This window comes from Hoplias malabaricus, chromosome 6 (assembly GCF_029633855.1).
Source record: "Hoplias malabaricus isolate fHopMal1 chromosome 6, fHopMal1.hap1, whole genome shotgun sequence".
NCBI lineage: Eukaryota > Metazoa > Chordata > Actinopteri > Characiformes > Erythrinidae > Hoplias > Hoplias malabaricus.
This window is the reverse complement of record NC_089805.1, coordinates 40,657,922-40,665,519: the sequence shown is the minus strand read 5'-3', so window position 1 is coordinate 40,665,519 and position 7,598 is coordinate 40,657,922.

The following is a 7,598-nucleotide window of genomic DNA, read 5'->3' as shown; positions in this document are numbered from 1 at the left end:
ATCTTCTATGCAACTTGACAGACAAGTTTGGTTCTATCCATGCCATACTAGAGTCACAGCTCATGTTTTTGACCATTCGACCAAACTTTAGGGAGTGTCCAGGGAGTTCTAAAAGGACACTATGAGACGATGAGGAGGAGCAGTTCCTGGAATGTACAGCAGCTTAGTCTTGCTGAGGTCCAGATTCAAGTGAAGTAGCATCATTCGTGAGCAATGTCTGGTAGTCATTCAGAGAAATGACTGGAAATGTGGGAGGAAAGGGTGAACTGAATGTCCTCAGGGTAGCAGTGGTAGAAGAAACCATGAGAAAAGTTTACATCAGCAAGCGAGTGAGAGACAAAAGAAGGGGGCCCAGCACTGAGCCCTGAGGAACACCAGTGGAGAGTCTGCATGGACAGCATGTGGATCTTCTCCATGTTACCTTATAGGACCACCCCTCCAGATAGGACAGTACCCCTGAATTTAAACAATCACACCCAGAGGGGTGGTCAGCAACCAGTGGAGGTTTGGGGGTCTGGTGATCTGCTGCTCCCTACATGTAGGCTGTTCTAATTCTTAGATACGTTCCCTGTTTAAACAGCTGCCTATGTAGTCAGTGTCTACTTAGGCAGCTCACTATGTTTTGGGACAGACCTTATGTTTCAGTTAATAACTGAACACAATAGACACTGATGCAAAACCCACTCCACTGGTTGCACAATATTACATCATTTAATTCTCTTTTAATCCTAATGTTTGCCTGAGGAATGCCTTATTAAGTGACTTCTGGGCATCATTTAGATTTCCCATGTGTGTCGAGTGGATGATGTTTATTGGCTATACTCCTTACATCATTCACCCGTCACTCATCATCATTAAATAATTAAGCACAGTGTCTGGAATTGAAAATGTCCATCTTAAAATCAGCTCATTAATGTATTATTAATAGCATTCTGCACACCACTGAGATTAAAATATAACCAGGAGACAGTAATGGATTGCATTAGCCATCCTGTTCATTACAATAGTGACTGCATCAGCATGAATAAAGCATTGGAGGCCCATTCTTGTCCTAACTCTTGGCAGTGAAGCTAAATAGTCTCATCTTTACTGACTCAGAGCCATATTCTGTCACTAAAAATGTGTAATTTACAGTAGCTTCCCATATTCAGACCATGCAGTGATTATATTATATACATAATAGAATTACCCTAAAATACATCACTCACTCACTCACTCACTCACCAACCCGATATCATGGCTGAAACGTGCCTATTTTACTAAAACACCACACCAGCTAAAACCTACAGTTAACTACGTGTCACACCCTTGTCCTGTCATGTCTGTTTTCCCCGCCATGTGCTCTCTCAGCACATGGCTCTGTTTGTTGTTGCCCTAGTCCCGCCTTTGTTCCGCCTCCTCGTCTGTATCTCATTTGTTACCCTGCCCTCTCATTATCTGTTCCAGGTGCGTCTCGTCTGTGTTTAGTATTTAAGTCCCCTTGTATCACTTCCTCTTGTCGGTCATTCGTTCTTGTACTGTTTCGGTCCATGTTATCAAGTCTGTCATGTTATCAAGTCTGTCTGTCGCCGCTGATTCTTCGTCATTGTTTTCCATGTCGTCGTTTTGTTTCATTTCCAAGTCTAGTCTGTCTCTGCTGTTCTTCGTTTCGTTTCCTCCATCTTGATTTGTCTCTCAGTCATCGTGTTTCCTTTCTTTTGAAGTCTATCCGTTTTGTTATTCTTTTATAAATAAATTTTGTTGTGTTTTAGCGTGTGCGTCCGCCTCCGTCAGTCCGCCCCGCGATCCTGACGCTACGTTAAACTTCATATGCGCCCCCTAGCCTGTAAGATGAACCAAAGCATTCAAGTAGAAGATTATTTTCCTTTTTTTTCTAAGTGTAAAAATTGTGTTTAGAAACGTATTGCAATGAACTGATATACCACATGTATATAAACACAAATAAATGCAGTATACCTTAAAAAAAAAAGACAACTACTCGACTACTCACCATATGCTACGACAAAACATACAAGCACGTCTAAAAACACATGATTTACGCTCAGAGTAGCGACATACGAGGTATTAGTTGAGCTAAAGCTAAATCTAAATGTTGAATGAGCTATGAAACTATTAGCTAGTATAAGGTGCAAAACTATTACTTGTTTTACTGATGAATTTAAAAACCTACAAGTCAGCATCACAAAGTCAGCCTTTTAACTTTGAACCTTCATCAACAAATAATTAGCACCATGGCAACACCGGCGCCATGTCCATCTGCTGTTTTGGTTGGAATACCGTGTGTTGTCAATATATCCCTGGGGCGCACAGCAACAACTACGTACAAATGAATACATTATAGTAGGTATGGTCTTTTAGTCACTGTTACGTTTCTGACGTGATATCGGGTTGCACTCACTGATGTTCTGTGACCACTTCATCCTGTTTAGGGTCACGGTGGGTCTAGAGCCTGCCCAGAATCACTGAGCCAGGGGCAGAAAAAGACCCTAGAAGTGATGCCAGTTCATCTCGGGACACCACACACGCACCCAGTCACTAACACAATCGATTACACCTGTAGGCAATGTTTCACAGCCAATCCACCTACCAATGTCTGTTTTTGGACTGTGGGAAGGAACCGGAGCACCCGGAGCAATCAAAACACACAGGGACACAGGCTGAACATATGAAGTCAAAAAAGGGTCAAAAAGATTTTGAGTTTGTAAAACAATACTCACAAATGTAATGGACTTGTAACTGCGTTTGAGCAACTACAGACACGTAAAACTAAAATCCACAAATGTATTGGAATGCACAAATTTAAAACAACAACAACAATAATAATTTAAATTCACAAATGTGTAAAAAAGATTTGCATTTGTAAATCAAGGGTCGTGAATGTTTGAATCAGTACCTTCTCAAACGGCTTAAAATGTGCAAGAGCAGACCTTTTTAAAGTTCCAAATGTGACAGTGGGAGTTTTTGAAAGAGGTGGAATAAATCCACACATTCACCTTCTCTGCTGCGTGTGCAAATCTCTTTTTGCAGTTGCGGATTTAAGACCCTGTTTTGACGGACAATTGATGGACCAATAGGAAAGCTTTAGCTGGACCAATCACATCGCGAGGTTTGTTTAACCAATCAGAACACTGATTTATTGCTGTCATCCATAGTGCTTTTCCACCAAATGAACTTCTTGAACCGGTTTCTTGGAACCTTGGTTCATTCCAGTGAACCGCCGGCCATCCGGCATAAAAACTGTGCCAGATCGATTGTGCAGATCGCAGTTGAGCGGTTAGGTGCCTTGCACAAATCACCTCAGCCATGTTGAGGGAGGAGACAGTGCTGTTCCTTTAGTTTCCTACAAGTTGTGGGGATTGAACTGGTACCCTTCTGGACCCAAGCCTGCTCCTTTAACCATTGTGCCACAGCTAAATAACAGTTTATAACAAAAACAGTAAATATCAACTTTGTTGATTATCTCTGTGAAGATCAGTTTCAGGGAACACACTTGAATATGTTTAAATATGACGTTTATCTCTTTAAATTTCATTTATTTCTTTATTTGTCTTTGATTGTATGCTGTATGTTTGTCAGCATGTTAAATCCAGCAAACTAACAACATTTAAAAACAACAAATACATTTCATTTAGACCATGTACATAATGTTGTACATTAAACTGCATATAATACAGGCAATATACTGATTTACAATGTGTATAAACCTGTTTTTGATCTTTCCTGAGCTGGGGGTGGGAGGATAAAGAGATGAAGGGTAGGAGGAGGAGATGGAGAGACTGGAATGAATCAGCAGGAGGCTGGTGGTCAATCTGTCCACTGTGTGGAGGTGACGGAAGGTTGTGAGTGGGAGGAGGAGAGCAGAGGTAGGAGGCAAAATCAATACAACTGCACCTATTACTCTCTACTTTTGGCCTTGGTCAATACAACACTGCTAATGAGATTTGCAGATGAGCAATCTTCATATTCATCTAATTCAGGGGCAATATTTTCATAAAGTTTTCAGAGTGTTTATTTCTACTCTGTTTTGAGTCTGTCATAATGATGCCTACGCGAAGATGGATTGAATTATTGTCATATTTGAGTGATGCTGCTGCTAGGGAACACAACATGAAGATGCCTAGAGAGTGAAATAATACCCACAATGTCAAAATAAATAGCGGTGATTAAGAGAAATGCAGTATTGTGTAATTCAAACACTGTCACTGACATCTTAATGATTAAGATGAATTTCTGAGGGTTGCCATAATTATACCATAAGGTTAAAAACAAAGGCATAGAGGGAGGATGAGTGTGAAATGATTCTTTCTACAGAATGTTGCCAAATTTGAACATGCTACACTACACTACTGTGGGTCGCTGTGTATGGAAGGAGCTGGGGAACTCGTGGGGGAGCTCCCAGCATGCTCAACGGTCACCCTGTTTGTTGTGTAGGGCTATTTTTGGGGATTTAGAGTTGTTGTTTTCATGGTTTGTGTGATATGTTTGTTGTATTTGTGTTTGGGCTTGGTGTGTAGTGGGGGTTCACCGCCCTGCAGTTGGGCTGGGGGTCTTTGAACTAGAAAACCTAGAAAAAGGGCTGATTTTTCATCATTTTAGACATCACCACTGTACAAAAGAGAAGTGAGTTTTTTCAACAATGAGTCATTTCATGTTTAACCCCTCTGAATGACTGTGTTTACCTCTTAACACCTGAACTATGCAGATATTTAGAAGAATCAGCAGCAATCGAATTCAATACAGCGTCATTTTATGCTATTTTTTTCAAATGGCTAGTGAAAATTAAAGGCTCTACAAAGTTCACGTCTCAGCATGTGCAGGAAAACCCCACCAATAAGAGTCCTTGGGCATGATTAAAATATGACTTTGCAATGTGATTAAAATTATGGCTCCATTATTATTTCAAAAACACACTTGATTATAATTGTGATTGGCTCTGGATGAGAGCAGCTGCCCAAAGCGATAAATGCAAACGCATGTGAGTGCACACCTGTGCTTCAGAAAAATTCACTAGTGCATGCTTTTGCACATGTGGTTGACAAAAAGACATCTCTCTCTCTCTCTCTCTCTCTCTCTCTCTCTCTCTCTCTCTCTCTCTCTCACTCTCTGCATGTGTCTGTCCTGGTTACATAAGACAAAGTCTCTTCTCCTCCTAATGCAGCTGCTAGGATAACCTGGATAAAGTGGCAGAGAGCCCAAAACGCAGTCTTAGTCTCTCTCTCTCTCTCTCTCTCTCTCTCTCTCTCTCTCAGAGCCAGCAGGATTTTAATATTCACAAAGGTTCCTGTCCATGCGATGTGTGTGTGTGGTGGGACATTGCAGGCATTACGTAATACATGTGTGAGTTCATCGACCACGTGTTTTTTGTCTTTTCCATATTTAGAGTGTGAGCGGGTGGCAGCAGAAAATCCGCTGCTCTTTCAGGACTATTTTTAGCATCCATTTCTTTCCAAAGGTTGGGTTTGATTGTCTTACAAAGGACACCACCCTCTCACTTCCCTGAGGGGATCCTTAAACAACAACAATAACAACAACAACAAAGCAACAGTGGACATATTAAAAAAAACCTGCAAAACTACAAAAAGCTGTAGGTGACACTGTCACACTAAGTGTCACATAAATAAAGCCAGAGGGAGCCCATACATATACAAGCAGCTCCGCCATTAGACTACACTGACGTAATGATGACAGCACCATGGCCTCATTTTTTCTTCTCTACATGCTATATTCATTCCCTTTCAGCTCCTCTCTTGTGTCTGCAGTAATTAGGGAGGTGAACTGGCACAAATGCGGTGTGAAAAGCAATTGATTCCCACTCTTATTTGTTCTGCCGTTGCCTTAAGCCCCATTGCAGCTGGATTAGTTTTACTTCAGGTGTCTCTCATTACTGACTGTTTTAATTCAATATGCACAGGCAGCGTGCAGATGTTACAGTCTGAGGCTAATCAAACCCAGTATAAATCTAGGGTGTGATGGTTTTACAGTCTGACGATTGTGGAGTGAATTTGATTTATTACTACGGCTGTAGAATGCTCAAAAATATAACTAATTAATAACAGAATATGCTTTGATTAATGGTGATTAAGACTGACTTTTTAAATAATGGATATTTATATTAATATCAAGGCAATGTAATAATATTTATATTAGTAGTGCATCAATGATATATTAATATATTTCAGCATTAATAAAATGTCATCTACTTCTGAACTCAATAACAGTGATGCTGGGCTCTTCATTCACAAAGAGTGGATAATGGGAAGATGTTGTGGCCAAATTTGGTCAAATTATTTATTAGCATTAAAAAAGTACCACATTAAATTCCTGCATATGTTAACATGTTAATTTTGACACAGCTATTTATTATTAATCTTCACGTATTATTAAATTGTACTCCACTATGAATATGCGATGTATGTGAGATTTATAGCTTTCATTATCTGACCATAATTGGAAGGTGATTTTAATCCAGTGTGGATCTGCAGTGTTGTCACGGGTGGGTGTGGTGTGAGGTGGAAATTTAGGCTGAAGTATATGCCACGGTGCATTTTAACATGAGAACAAAGAAATACACAAACCTGAAAAGACTGGAAGAGGAGCAGAAAGCAAGAACACTTGAAGACAACCAGGAAATAATAACACATATCCAATGAAAGACCTTAGACTACAATGAAGACCAGAAAAGATCAACAAGGGACAGCCCTGAGACAGAGAAAAAAAATGATTTTGAAAGCTAAGGAGAAATAACACAACAAGAAAATCTCCAACAATGAAGAGCAACAGAACATGACTTAAGACAAAAGAAAAAAAGAGACAAAAGACTTTGACAGACTTAACAATGAAATACTAACAAAGACAACACACAATCAGAGAACAAGCTTGAAAACATGAGCCTAAGAACTATGAAGTAAACAGAGTAAGATTTACTAAATAACTAATGAGACTAAAACATAGGAACTACACAGAACTAAGAACAAATACTCAGCTGTAGACTAAAACACACACACTGCTAAACACTAGGGGAACTTAAGGTCAACACAGAGGACTACAGACCCAGGAACACACAAGACATAGCTAAACCAAGAAAGATACCAACATTAAACTGACTCAAGAGCAACACAAATGATACGACAAGACTAAGATAGAACATTTTTTTTTTGATTTACAAGAAAGGAGGACAAACCATCCATCCATTCATTATCTGTAAGCGCTTATCCAGTTCAGGGTCACGGTGGGTCCAGAGCCTACCTGGAATCATTGGGAGCAAGGCGGGAATACACCCTGGAGGGGGTGCCAGACCTTCACAGGGCAACACACACACACACACACACACACACACACACACACACTCGCACATTCATTCACACACTCACACCTATGGACACTTTTGAGTCGCCAATCCACAGAGACAACACACCACACTCCTCACAGATAGTCACCGGAGGAAACCCACGTGGACACAGAGAGAACACACCACACTCCTCACAGATAGTCACCGGAGGAAACCAACGTGGACACAGAGAGAACACACCACACTCCTCACAGATAGTCAACGGAGGAAACCCACGTGGACACAGAGAGAACACACCACACTCCTCACA